Source organism: Diabrotica virgifera, chromosome 7, assembly GCF_917563875.1.
Source record: "Diabrotica virgifera virgifera chromosome 7, PGI_DIABVI_V3a".
Taxonomy (NCBI): domain Eukaryota; kingdom Metazoa; phylum Arthropoda; class Insecta; order Coleoptera; family Chrysomelidae; genus Diabrotica; species Diabrotica virgifera.
In genome coordinates this window covers 8,264,081-8,280,513 of record NC_065449.1, presented here as the reverse complement: position 1 = coordinate 8,280,513, position 16,433 = coordinate 8,264,081, and the positions used below count along the sequence as shown (strand labels likewise).

General features: G+C 32.1%; 1 protein-coding gene across 1 annotated transcript in view; it reads right to left on the bottom strand.

Moving 5' to 3' along the window:
* LOC114339896 (SAFB-like transcription modulator) overlaps positions 1-15,013 on the bottom strand; it is a 117,310-nt gene extending 102,297 nt beyond the window's left edge. The window contains exon 1 of the mRNA XM_028290591.2: positions 14,717-15,013. The gene's annotated coding sequence lies outside the window, so the exon portion shown is untranslated. The remainder of the gene's footprint in view (positions 1-14,716) is intronic.
* Positions 15,014-16,433: the final 1,420 nt, after the last annotated feature.

Below are 16,433 nucleotides of genomic sequence, written 5' to 3'. Positions count from 1 at the left end.
ATTAATGTTCCGGGCGTGTTTGAGAAGGAGCATAAGTCAATGATTATTACTGAAGGTGTCACCTAACTTTATCTGTAAAATTCCGAATGCCACCTCTCACATCCAAAAATAGACGTTTTTTCGCAGATCCTTTCTGGTCTATTACTCTTTCAATAGGCTGATTCGGTACATATATCTCACGAATGTCCTGAGTTGTCTTTGTTATTATCATTATCAAAATTAGTTTAATATCATCATCATGGCATCCACACTCCTAGCGGAGTGATTGCCGCGCTCTTTGGGCTCTTCCGATTCGTTTGTCGCGGTGAATCAATCCGCATTAACATTTTGGTTTTACAATAATTGGTTGTGTGACTTGGCATCTTCTACAATTTCCCTCCATTCGTTCCTGTTTTTGCTTATGGTTACCCATTCTCTGATTCCAATCTTCTTAAGGTCCTCGACTATCTGGTGCTCCCATCTAGTTTTGGGTATTCCTCGTGGTCTGCCTGATACAGGTCTCCATTTGGAAATTTTCTTGATGGCGGCTTCTGGATTTCTCCTTTCTATATGTCCCATCCATCTTAGTCTCTGTGCCTTGATAAATCTGACGATGTCCTCTCCTTTCAGAAGTCCTCTTACTTCGTTGTTCATGAGTTTTCTAAATTCATTATTACCTAAGTTTAGTGGGCCTGCTATCCTCCGAATTATTTTCCTCTCTAGGATCCTCAATATTTCTTCCTCCTTCTGGGTCAGACACATTACTTCAGCACCATATGTGATTACTGGTCTAATTGCTGCTTTGTAAATTTTCAGTTTAGTATTCTTAGTAAGCTTCTTATCTTTGAGGAAGTTGTTGTATTTCCAGTGGGCTCTGTTTCCTGCCTGGATTCTGTCACTGATTACGATGTTTCTATAATTAGTTACATTAACTGATACTCCAAGATATTTAAAGTGTTCTACCTTTTCAAACTCATATTCACCAATATTTAAACCTGTCACATTAACTGGATTTTGGATATTTCTTAACCCCTTTTGGATGCTTCCTTGCGTAACTTCGTAAATTCTTCCTTTAAACTGTTCAGGTTTTTGCTGATTAATGCTATGTCGTCAGGCATGTTTGTTAAAACAAAACAAACATGTTTGTTTTGTTGTTATTTTTTTAACCCTGTAGATTTAAGTAATTATTGTATATTATAATTGAAAAAAGAAATGAACAAAAAAAGAGAAAAAGAAAAGCAAAAAAGAAAAAAAAAACAGAAAAATCAAAAAAAGCAAAAAAAAAAGAAAAAAAACTAAGAAGATGTAAACTTCCGCGAGGTTGAATCGGGTTTACGTCTTAGCGTAGTACAAAAAAACTATTTATAAAAAATAACAATACAAAAAATAATAAAAAAAACAAATCAACAAAATAAAAAATACAACAAAAAATACAAAAAAAATAAAAATTTACAAAAAAAATGAACAACCAAAAAAGAGTATTATTTAGATAATAATTGTAGATAATAATGTTAGTTTGTTATGTATTTAGAGTTAGAAATACAGAAAAAATTCCTCTGATTGGAAAATCAAATTTGTTTTGTTTTTAAAATAACAAAATGTCTGGCTAATTAGCTCGGCCAAGGCCATCAAATTCACACAAAAAAAAATTATTGAACATAGGCATGTGGCATTCTTATTGCACAAAAATCTTAACAAAAAATTATAGTGAAATTTGTGCACCCCATAAAAATTTTATGGGGTTTTGTTCCCTTAAACCGCTCCCAAACTTCTGTGTACGTTCCAATTAAATTATTATTATAGTACCAATAGTAAGATACAATATTTTCAAAACTTTTTTGCCTCTTGGTCTTTTTTCGATAAACCAGTTTTTATCGAGATGCGGCTTCTTTTTTATTATGTTTGCATAAAAATTGTATGGGGGTTTCGTTCCTCTAAACGCCCCAAATGTTTGTATACGTTCCAATTAAACTTTTATTACGGTACCATTAGTTTACACAGTGTTTTAAAACTTTTTGCCTCTTAGTATATTTTCATATTATAAAAATGTAAATTATAGATTTTTCATATTATTACTAGGTCTCTATTGGGACCGTGCAAGTTCGGAAAAGCGACACCTGGTTTCTTCGCTCTGCACTTTTATTCGCACTTTTAATTATATTGGCCAATCATATGGTCCTGGTTACTGGATAATTGTCAAGGCCATAGTCCAAAAAAAATAATAAGAAAAAATAAGATTCAGGTTATGTTATTAAAACGTAAACAATTGTATATAGTAAATAAAATTAGTTATTAAAATGCAGTAATGCAAGCAAAATACAATGAATTGCATTTACCTTTATATAATAATTGCATATCATATCAATATTGTGGAGCAATATATAATTTTTCTTCTTCATTGACAGCAGAAATGAAATATACGTCAATTTGACAATTTCAATTGACAATGAATTATTTAAGAAAGTTACAATATTTCTCCGCTATTCTCGCACGATCGTTTCTCGTATCGCCTCCAAGTACTTGCACACAGCGAATAATCGTACTTAACCATACAAATAGGTGGTGGATTTCACAAATATTCAAAATATCTCGATAAAAACTGGCTTTTCGAGAAAGTACTAAGAGGCAAAAAAGTTTTAAGAACACTATGTTTAACTAATAATACTTTAAGAATAATTTAATACGAACATACACAAAAGTTTAGGGGGTTTAAGGGAACAAATCCCCCATAAAATTTTTATGGGGTCCACAAATTTCACTATAATTTTTTGTTAAGATGTTCCTGTCATAAGAATGCCTCAAGTCTATTTTCAATAAAAAATCTCTAATAGTTTTCGAAATATTGAAAAAAAAATTATTTTCATTTTGTAACTTCAAAGGGTTATAACTTTTTTTATGCGCATATTTGTACTAAGGTAAGTTAGGTTCAATCAACATATTTTTGACTGCAGAAACTGTGGTATAATTTATGACCAATATTTTCTGGACACCCTGTATAATAACTCAATCAATGTTTATTATAATTGTCTTTATTTTTGAATCTATTAAGTAATTACAAGTTCACTCTCTCGAATTGCGGCTACCTACCAGCTCGACAGAGTAAAAATCGTCAGCGCGTAATTCCTATAAATTGGCATCGTGTAAAAAGCCAATACTTCGAAAAGTTTCCCCATATATCCAATAACCCCCAATTTCCGGATATTCTCTCTTTGCCGACTTTTCCGACCGGTGAAACATTTGGTTGTTGCTGTCACTGATGTAATTAGCAGATTTTATTAGAGCGATAGGACATGGTAAAAAAAGCGAATGGGAAAAAGCCTTTTTTTAATATTTTAACATAAATAAATGGTTGTTTTGAAGCTATTTTCGTATGGCATCTTAATACAATTTAATATTTTTACTGGAAACAAGCTACAATTTTACTTTGAAATAAGTTTACACTTCGAAACTCTTCTTAAAATACAAATTTAGAGTCTTCCACATCTCTAGTCTCGGGAGAAAACCATCTCTGGCAGTATAAAAGACGGAACGGAAATCTATTTGATTATTCTCTGTGTGCTGAACGGAGAATAACCAACCAGGAATAGGTGAGTTGAACGTATCCCGACCATATTCCAAAACCTTCCGAACCCCGTCATCTTGGCGAGCTGAGCGAATTCGACGAGCCACAATCCCATCCTAATCTACGCGAGCTGAGCCTAGATCCTTACATGTTTTACCCGTCTGGCGAGTTGCGCGAGATTTCCTCTCCTTCTATAGCTATTTCGCGTTAATAAACAAAACCGATTCTTAGTCCACTCGATCGCCGTTTATTATCATTATTCATGTATCAAATATCGTTACATCGACCCGAGGTTTACAAAAGTCAAATGCATATATCATATCGTCCTATTAGAGGTAAAACTCACTAACTACACTTTTCATAAAGTTAAGAAAAATCGATTTAATGGTACAAATTGTTTTTTAAATTCACTGACTCGAATATTGGAATTTTTGTAATGCAACTTTAAAGAATAAATAAAAATAGATATTTTAAGACATATTTCGTCACAGGAACTATGATACAATCAATATTAGATAAATTTTTGTAATTGATGAGTTTTTACATGAACACAATTACTGGATATTGATATCCTATTAGAGGTAAAACTCACTAACTACACTTTGTACTTGATGAGTTTTTACTTGAACGCAATTATTGGATATTGAGAAGTTAATGAATTTGTCTCCAAAAAATTTCGCTGACTTACAACAAACGAACTATCAGAAATAACAGTATATTATTTAAAAAATGAACAATAAGTTTCGTTCTTAGAAAATAAATGCAATTATTTCGGCATTTATGACAGCCACAAAAGTCGCCTGTTTAATCGCAAAATAGATTATGTTATCTAATGTATTGTTTAAAAGACCACTAAGTGCCAATTCGGCATTCCAGATTGTAAGGAAAAATTCACTAAGTACAATAATAAGTTTTAATGAGCTTTACCCTGAAACCGAAATTAACAATATTGCACTCCAGATTGGAAGGAAAAATTCATTGGAAGTGAAATAATACGTTTTAATGAGTTTTGCTCTGAAATCGAAATTCACAGTAATGCACTTAGTGAATTGTACCATAAATTTTCTTAGCAATTAGAAAGGTTAGAGCCGTAGGTGACTTCTCCAGGTCTGGGCAGTACCGTATTTAGTTCAAATCGATGAAAATGTCATATTCTCAAAAAAGTGCACTAAGTGAGTTTTACCTCTAATATGACGATATAATGATTGTTCTAACATACAAAATTACTTTGTCAGACTTGATCAAATAATTATATTCAGGAAATTACACTTACCCAAATAAATGAAAACCGCTCAAACGTTATTTGCAGACAAAATTACCTGCGGCATGATCACAAAAGTAAATTCATTACAATATTTTACCGAAGTAAATTACGAACTTTTGAGCCAATTATGAAAAAAAAAGAAGAAAACCAAATTAAGTTAATGTTTGCCTAAGTTGGGGGAATAAATGAGTGACAAAATGTTTGACGGTGAATGCAGGAAAATTGCCGACGTCAAAAAACTCCTGCTAATTTAATTCCTAGGGTGTTTGTTTTCGAATAAAACGTTGTACAGTCTGTCGAAAAAGATTTTTGCGGACGACGAATTAATCTATACAATTTTGCACGATTGAATTATTAATATAAATATTTTCTGAAATGGTTTTCTGATGCCAGGCATAAGTTAAATATTATATTTATATAGTATCGAACCATAATTGAATGGAATGAGAATTACATTTTACATTTTTTTTTTCGACGTTTCGACATCCAATCCGAAAATAGTTTCAAAAAAAATTATAAATTAAGAAAATATTAGATTTAACTATACATACATGAAATACAGAAAATTACAAAATAAGAAATACAAAACATACTGAAAGAACTAAAAAATGGCACAGCCGCTAGAAGTGAAAACCTATCGATATATTTAATAAAAGCCGACGCACACGAATCAGTAGAAATGTTACACAAACTCCTTAACAATATATGGAACAGATTGACGTCAGAGCTAGACAAGAAACTAAGAAGCAACCAAGCAAGTTCAGGGCTGCTTTATCCATTAGGCAATATAGGCAGTTGCCTAGGGCGGCAAATTATGAGAGGGCGGCAAAAAAATATGTGTATATAAAAATTAAAATCGAATAACATTTAAGTAGGTATTTACATAGTACATCCATCAATGGAATATAAGTGGGCATAATGATACAAACCAAAGACGTATGACGTAGATATATGTATTAAATTATGTATAATGACATATATTATGATAAAAGCCCGAAACAAATGAGGCTTTGATAAGACCTATTTTGCCTACCTTCACGGTGGTGAGATAGATTAAAAATTATGTTCATCAGAGAAACATTTAAATTGCTGTGTATTCAAAGTACATACTTATAGCACAAAATAACAAATTAATTAGTTTGCTTTCGAAAGCGTTCATTTTTGCTGCGTAAACATAAACAGTAATAATGTTATTTACGTTTTATATTGTTATAGATATTGTTATTTACTAATTGCTTTAAAGCAATTATTCATTAATCGGTTTTGATAAGAATTATCTCAAAACTTAATACCGAAGACTGAAGAATGCCAACAAGTTTTAATGAAATAGTTTAGTTTTGTCCTTCAAAATTTTGGTTTTATCCAATGCTATTTTAAAAAGAACAGGACAGATTTCTCTTTTTAATTCATTTAATTCATCGATAGAACTATACACGTAGTCATCTTGACTATTTTCATTGGTATTTGTGATTTCCAGATTTTCTTTATTTCTTGACTCAAATGCTTCTCGCAGATCCATGTCAGATTAAGGGCCTAGGCGCAAAATTTCGCGCAAATGTGTTTTAAATGCATTCATTTTTTTTTCGAACCCTAAGAAAACGAATAATTGTTTTTGAAAAATTTAAACACAGAATGAAAGATTGCATTATTACCGAGGGCTGAAAGTCTGTGAAAATTTCTATAATGTTTCTTTTAATAAGTTACAGGGGTGAAAAAGAAAGAGAAAAATTTAGTGTCATTTTTAATTTCAAATACCTATCTCATTCAAAAGAAACTGGTTATTCTCTAAGGGACTTTCAGCCCTCTGTAATAATGTAATCTTTAATTCTGCGTTTAAATATTTCAAATATACTTATTAGTTTTCTCAGGATTAGAAAAAATTAATGCATTTAAAACACATTGGCGCGAAATTTTGCGCCTACGCCCTGCAGAATAAAATGCGAGTCGAAAGTATGAAAAAGAGAGAGAAATTAAATGTTCGCTATTTAATATCACAAAATATAAGCGATATTTCGGGGTTGATACCAAGAGAGAGCTCTATGTCAAAGAAGATTTATGTTTATTTGAAAGAGTGAAACATGAAATGAAAACATAAAAGGACGTACAGGACGGTTATTAGACCTAGAGTAACTGATGCACTAGAAACATGGGCAATAAAGAAAATACAACAAGGAATGGTGTAGATCAGGGAACGAAAAGTCCTAAAGAAAATATTTGGAGGAAAACATTTGGAGAACGGCGTTTGGATCACATGAACAAATGAAGATCTGAGAGAGTTATACTAGTAATAGTAATAACAATCAAACGACGAAGATAGCTAGGACACATATAGAGGATACCAGAGGGTAGACTACCGAAAAAGCTATTAAGTTTAATAGGAGGACGTCAGAGAAGAGGTGGACCTATAAAAAGGTGGAAATGGATGTAGACGATTATCTAGAAAGACACAAATTTGAGGATGAAAGCAATGGACCAGAAGGGATGGAGGAGAATGGTCAATCAAGCCATGGTTCCACTAGGCTCGACGCGCTAATTATTATTATTATTATTATTGCATAAAGTGATGATAATTACCTTCCATTATTGCAGTATACTCTTAATACAACAACCCTCACACTCACTATAACGGTTTCCTGGATTTAACAAATATTTCAAAATCCCTAGAACTGTCCATAAGAACTAATGCAAAATATACCTGTCCTATTACAAACTAATATCCTATCAATGACACGCTCAATAATTCCAGGATATTTCATGTCTCAACATGTTCAGATATGTTCAATTTTTCGTAAGACAATTAGAGATGAGCAAATCAGAAATGACCCGAATCAAAGAGCCAAATATTTAGAAAAATCCAACTGACGTTAATATCAAAATGAAATTTAACGGATAACGGGTAAGTAACAATAGAACATCATAATATTTACTAAGCGAAAACGAGGTATTGTACCCTCGGAAATTGGTGGAAAAGATTTAAACTGAAAATAACAAAATTAATTTTGGCAACATTGTGTGATTGTGTGAGTAGTCTGGTATATCAACAGGGCCGTATTGTGCTTTAAAATTTCTTACAATGATTTATCACTGTTTCTCCAATTAAAATAAAAAAAGTTATGATTTTAAATAAAAAAGCATGCATATGTACATTTTCCATTACATAAAAGTTAAGTCGCCCTGTAAATCTTCTAATTGATAGGGATCTTCTTCTATTGGTGCTCCAACCTCATACTCGGAATTATTGTTTTCCCAAGGACGCCACATTTTAATTTATCACTATCTTTTCACTACAACAGGATAACACTTAAGGATATTTTCTCGAGTTTTGAAGAAGCTGCATTAAACATCGGTCTCAAAATAAATGAAGACAAAGCAAAATACATGATCGTCTCAAAACAACAAAGTCGGCGAATAAGGCAAAACATTACTATAAACGATCACAACTTCGAAGTGGTTAAAGAATTTACCTATCTAGGAGCAACAATCACAAATGACAACAAATTAGATCGAGAAGTTGAAACGAGAATAATGGCAGGAAACAGATCTTTCTTTGCAATGCAACATCTAATGAAGTCAAAACTTCTTTCACGAGGTGCAAAAATCCAGATATATAAGACCATAATACGACCAGCCGTCGCGTATGGAAGCGAAACATGGACGCTAACAAAAAGAGAAGTTAATAAATTGCTGGTGTGGGAACGTAAAATCTTTAGAATGATATATGGCCCTTGCAGAGACAGCGTGAGAAAAGGATGGAGGCGCAGATACAATAACGAGCTAGAGTCTCTATTCGGAAAAGAAAATCTAGTCAGATATATAAAGACCAATAGACTCAGATGGGCAGGGCATGTGATACGCAGTAACGACAATCGCCTTATAAACAATGTGGTCTGGGAAAGGCCAGATGGAAGAAGGTCTGTAAGGCGGCCTAGAAAAAAATGGAAAGATGCTGTCAAAGAAGATCTAGAGAAAATGGGAGTGCGACAATGGGAATTAGTGGCACAGGACCGACAAACATGGAAAGCAATAGTAAAAGCGGCAAAGACTCAAGAAGAGTTGTAGCGCCATTGATGATGATGATTTTCACTACAACAAGCACACGCAACTAAATAAAGAAATTTTAAAAGAATTAATTAACGAATTTTCACTACAACAAGCACACTCAACGAATTAAAGATTTTTTAAAGAATTAATAAAATAATTTTCACTGCAACAAGTGCACGCAACCAGTTAAAGAATTTTTTAAATATTAAAAAAATTTCCCTACAAGAAGCACATGCAAATCAATATATCCCAGGCTAAGTTTGAAATACAACTAACTGAATAACAACGAATAACGGTTTTAACGGTACGTCTTGCTCACAACAAACTATTTGCAGTCATAAATATTAATTTATCAAAACATGATATATTATCTGTGATTCACAAACTTTCAAATTCGGTTAAATAAGTGATTAGCAGATTAAACATTATTCCCATTCCAATAATAATTATTACGTTCGCAAAAGTTATTGTGAGAAAGTCCGGACCTCTTATTCTGCAGTCAGTTATCGGTAATGACACCGACAGAGATTAAAACCGGCGCAAGTGGTTATCTTTAAAGTGCCGGCTACTCAAATTACATAAACATATACCAAACATTGATAAAATAGCTATTTGTATAACAAGGGAGGAAAGTGCTACTTTTCCTCCCGAGAATGAAGTTTATTGCCCGACGCGTAGCGGAGGTAGCGGAGGGCAGTAATCATTCAAGGGAGGAAAAGGCACTTTACTCCCATGTTATACATATGGTTTTTCCACCTTCCTCAAATTAATAACAAGTCATTTTTTCATTTTTACTTAATTTATTTATGTAACTAACCAACAAAATTTATTAGAACTAAAACTAACAAGTAGGTACAATATAACTGTCAACTGTCAATTATAAGTCAAATTATTAATGTAAACATTGTTAAATGTTTTATAAATAAACGTGTTTTTATAAATAAACGTTAAAATATTACGTAATAGACAATAGATATTGTACAGGGCGTCAATAAGTTATATTTCATGAATGAAATACCATGACGTCACTTTTACTTTTCCTCCCTAGGGAGGAAAAATATTTTCCTCCCTAGGGAGGAAAAGTACAACTTTGCTCCCTATAATCAGGTCCGGAAAAGTATACTTTCGGTAGAGGTAGGTGGAAAACATTTTTACAGATTCCCACCGATCTGCGCGCGAACATACCAACTGAATTCTAAGTTCGTCAGATATTTTGTGGTCTCGTTACTTTGAAGGGAATGTAAATTAAGAAACTTTCCGATAATTATATCGCTAAAATTATAAAAATTGGTTTGAATATTACATATTTATGATCTCTGTTGACCAGATTGAACCGTGACCCTACAAAAAGATCCGCTTATCTTAAGTGAGCCGAACCGGTGATCCGAATCTCAAAGATGACTCGAAATACCCATATCTAAAGACAATTATTGTTTTAAGGTAAAATAAAAATTTTAAAAATGGCTACGAAATAAAAAATGTGTTTCTTAACCGTCGCAGCGAAACCACAAATCCCATATTGTATAGGTAGGTAATACATGAGAACCAAAAAAAGGAAAAAAAATCATGGCTAAAAATTTTGAAATTCACGCAAGTACATTGGCCACAATTTTAAAGTTAAAGATAAGTTTTCAGCAAAAACTGAGTTGCCTGCAAACAGCAGAAGATTAAAATTTTTACATTCCAATCTTATATGAAAACATTTTTTACCGTGTTAAAACAAATCGCCATAAATGACAAGAGAGGATAGAAAAAGAACAGAGAAACTATGAAACAGAATGGAAGAGGATTGTTCAATTACAAAAAGGTAGAAAGCAGAGCCTTGCAATGGCACGGGCATTTAAAAAGAATGCCAGAGCACAGATGACCAAGAAGAATATTGGACTGGGACCCATCAGGAAGAAGACGGAGAGGAAGATTTGCTATGAGATGGAAAACGTATACCGTGATGAGAGTGCACTACGAACCGGCCAAATAACGCAAAAGACGGAAAATATAATACGTTGTGCAATAAAAAGACATGAAACTAATAGAGGTGGGAGATTATCAATAGAAATCTATACATTTTTTATACACTGCGCGTCATAGAAGACGGGCACCGATCGGACTGTTGTCCGATTTAAGGTGATTTTTTGAATATGTTATAGCCCTATTCTTTGTCAATATCCTTGTAATAATATTTTTGCTAAACAGGTAAATTTTCATTGTATACCTGGTGTACGAATCAAACTGTGTTTTTTTCTCGAAGTTCGCAACACCCTGTGGAATAGTCTAGCATTTATAAAATACTGAAATTAAAACCCAACTATAGCCTTAGGTTTTCTTAACATTTTTTTTTTTGATTCATTCTCATATGTTGGATAATACAAAAGTTATGTACTTTAACAACTAGTCATGTTCTTCATCAGTATAGGTTGTTTGTAAATAAGTGCGACAAACTTTAAGGGGCAATTCTGCATGAAAAAATAATGACCGTTTGCTTTCTAAACTTATGTCCGCAAATGCTTCGTTTACGAGATACGGGATGTTAATTTTTTTTACAAACTGACGATTTATTTTATTGCTCTAAAACCGGTTGAGATATGCAAATACAATTTGGTAGGTTTTAAGAGATAGTTATTGAGAATTTTTTGACATGCAACTAAGAATTTTATATTCACTATTGGCGTGCATACAAGTAATATGACCGATCATATTACCCGTACGCACGCCAATGGTAAATATAAAATTATTAATTGTATGTCAAAAAATGTGCAACAACTACGTCGTAAAATTGTTCTGAAGCTATTTTCTTCTGGAATTTTTATAATAAATTACTTTTAATGGGAAATTAGCCACAATCATAGATCAGAATTGTTGGATACATTCCTAAATATTATAAACGATCAAGAAGAGACAATAAAATTTACAATGGAAAAGGAATATAATAACACTCTACCTTTCCTCGATGTTTTAGTATCAATTAAGGATACTGGATATGAGACTCAAGTGTATAGAAAACCAACACACACCAACAGATATCTCAATTACAAATCAAATCACAACATCAACGTTAAGAAGGGAATCATTAAATCCTTTTATGATAGAGCCAAAATTACTTGTTCTAACTAAAATTCATTATTAGAAGAAAAACAATTGTTAACATCTGTTTTATTAAAAAATGATTATCCATTATCGTTTATACATAAGGAATTGTCAAGACTGGATCGAATAGAACAGAACAACGTAGAACGGGATTATATAACATCCACAAGAAATAATACGAGGAAAATATCAATACCATTATATAAAAGGACTATCCGAGAAACTTAAAACAATAGGAAATAAATTCAATATTTCAACAACATTCAAAACAACAAACACATTGAGATCTATTCTATCTAAAACTAAACCTAACAGTGAACAAGAAAGAACAAAGAATTGTATTTATAAAATACCTTGTGAATGCGAACAATTTTATTTAGGTGAAACATCAAGACCATTAAACTTTAGAATAAGTGAACATCAGTCTTATATTAAAAATAGAGAATTTGATAAATCTCAAATATGTCAACATGCATGGGATAATGAACATAGAGTTCAGTGGAGAGATTCAAGTATAGTCCTGAAAGAATCAGATAGTAAAAAGAGAAAAATCAAAGAAGCGGCTCTAATTATGCTAAATAAAACCAATTATGTCGCAAATTCCTCGGTAGAATGCAGTAAGATGTGGTTACCCATACTGAAAGAGGAAGTCAATAGAAAGAAAATACCACGATTAGTAAGCCAATAACATATCGAGTTAGTACAAATTTTATATTTTAGTATTACTTATTGTATATCTATGTATTATTAATATTATTTATAATTTAAACATATTAAAGTCAGAATTTATTAGTTTTTTGAAAGTAAATTAAATTTAAGACCAAATACTTACGATGTCGGAATAGTATCACGAGGTTTTTTCCTGGTTTTCCCTCGTGATTTACTATGGAATCCCTAACGTGAGAATTTTACTGTCATCGTTGCATTTGGTTGTCTTTTTAAAGACAGAGCACATGCTATGATTTTTTGTGACGGATATTCTTGAGTTGGGATTGATTTCATGTAATCGAATGAACTATCTTTTAGTAAAGTCGTCCCAGGAACGCAACTCATAAATATTGGCGATATCATTTTAAAGTCTTCTACTTTAAAATGTATAATATACGTCTGAATTGCCAATATAAATGAGTCAGATTAAATAAATTATTAGAATTTTTTACTTAGCAACAACATTTTTGTTTATTTTAGTAGTATTTTGTATTTTGACAACGAAACCCGATTTGGGCTTCGAAACGTTAATAAAATCATTTTTTGGTAAAATTGTGGCTTATTTCCCATTAAAAGTAATTTATTACGTCTTAAAACCCACCAAATTTCATTCGCATATCTCTACCGGTTTTAAAGCAATAAATAAATCGTGAGTTTGTAAGAAAAAATTCAACATTTCGTATCTCGGAAACGAAGCAATTGCGGACATACGATTATATAGCAAATTGTCATTATTTTTTAATGCAGAATTACCCCTTAAAGTTTGTCGCACTTGTTTAGAAACACTCTGTACTGAAAAAGAACATGACTAGTTGTTAAAGTACCGAACTTTTGTATTATCTAACATAAGAGAATGAATAAAAAAACAGAATGTTGAGAAAACCTGAGGCTATAGTTGGGTTTTAATTTCAGAATTTTATAAATGCTAGGATATTCCACAGGGTGTTGCGAACTTTGAGAAAAAAACACAGTTTGATTCGTACACCCGGTATACAATGAAAATTTACCTATTTAACAAAAATATTATTACAAGGATATTGACAAAGAATAAGGCTATAACATATTTAAAAAATCACTTAAATCGGACAACAGGTTTAGGAGATACGCAACCTCAAAAATTACCTATTTTTTAGGGTGCCCGTTTTCTATGACGCGCAGTGTATTTTATTGATAGTTTCCCAACTTTAGAGGGAGGAGTTTGGCAACTGCCAATGTGACAGTAACATTTTATGAAATTTATTAAGTCTCCTGTGACAGTTTGACTCCAATAGTGTGGAGGACGAAACAGCGAACTCATTAAGAAAAACCGCAAAAGAAGAAAACAAATCATAAATCAACCTACTCCTCTAACCTAACGTAACAAATATCTTCTAATTTCCTTCAGTTTCGGTGTATTAAAATTACAGGGTATTATAATAATTATTTATAAAAACATTAAACATCTTTTGCCCTAAATCTAAATTCATTTGCTTCTACATAAGTAGCTAAATCAAAGACAATCAAAGTTTTAGAACAAGAGAAACGCAACTGATAGCGAAAGAGTAAAAGAGTAGGAATGTGAAAACAACAATATTACAATATTTTTACCACGATTCTTTACATCAATTTTGCCACAAAAATATGACGTATTTGAAATTGAAACCTCATAAATAAAATATCATAGAAGATGGAGTACCTAACTGTCAAGCTATCGAAATTTTAAATGTCAAAAATTGACTCAAAACTTTAAAATAAATAAAAAACTCAAATCCAAATCATTTATGCATATCTATTTATACAGAATGCATTCATTGTTATGTCATTAGAAATGTTATATAATTTAAAATGTTATATGGTCCAAACATGTGCCCAAATTTAAATTTATCAAATTTTATTTAGTTGTAAAACCAATTAGAAGAAAATGCATCTTAGAGTACATAATACATTTTACATTATTATTCTTGCAAAAGTGAGATAGTTTCTCAAACGAATTATCATGTTTTCAAAACTTTTCCACTGTGAATTACCGATATAAAATTAAGGTTATAAAAAAGCGGGAAACATTTAGAATTAGTTGTAAATCATAAATAAAGACTTACCTTTGAATATTCCCCAGGTTCTGCTAAATATTGTTGATCAAATTAACACCAGATTGGATTTTTTTGCAAACAACACTAAACTCCTCAGTTATTATCAGACCAGACTGATTAAGATTGATTCACAGTAGACAATAGTCTCCAACGCTTGTCAAAACATTTCATAGCACCCTAAAAATATTGGCGCTTGATTTAATTTTGAGTGGCTTATGTGACGTGTGTTCGGTTAACGAGGTTATAGTTTACGGCACGATTGTTCGGTGGCGCTGCATGCGCAGATATAGATTCACCCCCGGATTTGGATCGCAAACTGAATTGTTTTATCAAAAGGTCGGTTTGTCCCACGGAAAATCATCCCCTCTGAATTCCGGTTGCTAGGGATACTACGCCGACGCTCTCTCAAATGATAATGTGATAGTTTCAAACTGATAAAAAATAAAAAAACGTTGGTCTTTTTTGCGCTATTTTTGCTAACTGGATAGGTGAAGTTTTCTGTAAATACGCATAGCTACTGGTTTGAATTAAAATTGGATTTTCTGAATGCAAATGACTCTTTAAATGGAAATCGTTTGTATGAAGGAGTTTATCCAAAGGAAATAGTTGGAAATTAGAGAAAAATTTTGTAACAATTTTGTTTGATTGTTGGAATTGGAATTGACCAGTGACGTAGGTATGAAATACAACAAAGGAAAACGATAACAAATACAAATACAAATAAATAATATTTAATATACGCTATGAGCTCGGTGGTATTAGAGGGGACAGGGGATATTTAAACATTCTCGCGCGCCAGTAGCGACAAGTCTGTAAGCTTTTACTAGAAATTTGACATAAATGTCAAAGTGATTAATTTAAAACATTGAAATTAAAAACATTAATAGGAAATAATATTAGTTGAGAAAGCTGTGGTGTATATTTTTACCTTAAATATACTTACGTTTTAAATACTGAATTTAAGTTTTTTTAATACTTCGTAATATGTAATTATAAATTAATCTAAGCGCCATCTACACGATAATTTTTTAAGTAGCCGAAGTGAGAAATTAATATTTCATTAATAGAACGTTAAAATGATTAGCAAAATCTTTAAAAAATCGATTACAATTTAATTATTTTTTGCGTTGTAAATATTAAGCGATAACAATTAAATAATAAATTTAAAAATTACCGGTGAAAGTTGCATTAGTAATCCGCTAGGAGCGACACCAGCAAAGCTCAGACAGAACCAAGGTTAAAAGTGTCAAAAAAGTTTGTGAACAAAATTCTTGGTGGTAAAATGAAAATTTTATTTTGTGCATATATGGAAAATTCATTTCCAAAGTGCATAGAAAATGAACAATTTGCAACTCGGAAAATGTCGATATTAATGAGTTTAATTTTGTTACTCATGGATTTTCGAGGTTGCTGAACACGAATATGATAACGACGAAAGCCCTCGAACTACCTGTTGCTCAGGGTGGATCTCATCTCCTGGAGTTTTATGTTAATTTCATTCTAAATCAGTCGAAAGTCATTACTCGGGGGGTTTTCGAGGTCACTGAACACAAGGATGATAGAAAATATTCGTCGAGTTTCCTGTGGCTCAGGGTGGAAGCCATCTCATGGAGTTTCATGTTAATTTCATTCTAAATCCATTTACAGTCATCACTCGGGAGTTTCAATGTTGCTTACACACTAATATGATAACGACGATTTTCAACGGGGTACGGTGCTCTGGGTG